This window comes from Octopus bimaculoides, chromosome 12, assembly GCF_001194135.2.
Source record: "Octopus bimaculoides isolate UCB-OBI-ISO-001 chromosome 12, ASM119413v2, whole genome shotgun sequence".
In the NCBI taxonomy this organism is placed as follows: Eukaryota; Metazoa; Mollusca; class Cephalopoda; order Octopoda; family Octopodidae; genus Octopus; species Octopus bimaculoides.
In genome coordinates, this window is record NC_068992.1 from 20724405 (window position 1) to 20725568 (window position 1164).

Consider the following 1164-nt stretch of genomic DNA (forward strand, 5'->3'; position numbering starts at 1 on the left):
ATATATATTTATATACGTATATATATACATACATATATATGAAAGTCTATGTCGATTACTGAATACAGTTTTGAAGTGTAAAGTTGATTTAATTTTTTTTTTATATTATGCAACCTGTTATGAAGGTGTTACTAAATTGTTTTGAGATGAAGTTCTTTTCTAGTTTGCGAGATCTTTCGTAAAACCTTTTCAAACACACAAACTCTTAAAGAAGAAGTTACTTCTGTGGCAATGGTAATATTATTTCCAGCTTATTTTCAGTCTCATGATTTTAATCATAAATATTCCTTTATCATTGTCTATTATATGGAGTGTTGGCTATTTCCGGTTTAATTTTGTATTCAGAATTCCTATCAAGTAGTCTTCTTTTGACTTTCGTTGTTGTACATTTTCATAGACTACTTTGTAAAATGGGAATATTTTAAATTTTCCGTTTGCACAGATGTCTACATGTTCACTGCATGGGACATTCCTAAAACATGAATATCCAATTTGTTGTTTATGCACATTTACACGACTGGTAAGATTTCGACCTGTCTCCATTGCACTGAAGGCACGTGATGCAGTAGATGAAGATTTTGTGTTTCGCAATTCATGTCTGCACTCACATTGAAATCCTTCCCATTCTTGAGTCTTTTGGTTATCACTTGCTCAAAAAATTTAAATGTCCCATATAAATATCACAAATTATCAACAGTCGAAGACAACAACCTAACCTCAAGACAATCATAACAAAGGTGAGATTCACATTTGAAAAAGAAACGATGCAAGAAACCAACTGTGGAAATCCCAGTTGGTTACTTGCATCGATTCTTTTTCAAATGTGAATCTCAACATTGTCAGGATTCTCTACAGGTCAGGTGGTTGTCTTCGACTGTTGATTATTTGTGATTTTTTTCAATTATTTGTTAGATATTTGCTGATTAATGTCCCATTACGATGTATCGTTTGGCTGAGTGCAGGATGATGAGGTTTCTAGGATTGTGGCTGACTACAAACGGAATATTTGAGTTTGTCATTTTATTTTCACATCTTGCTGGAATGTTCCTCTGTAAAGTAGAGATCAGAATTTCTTTTTACTTTTGTCATAGCACGTTGAAATGACATGTGATATTTCGGTTTCTGTACAAATATATATATGAATGTATATGTATGTATGTATAT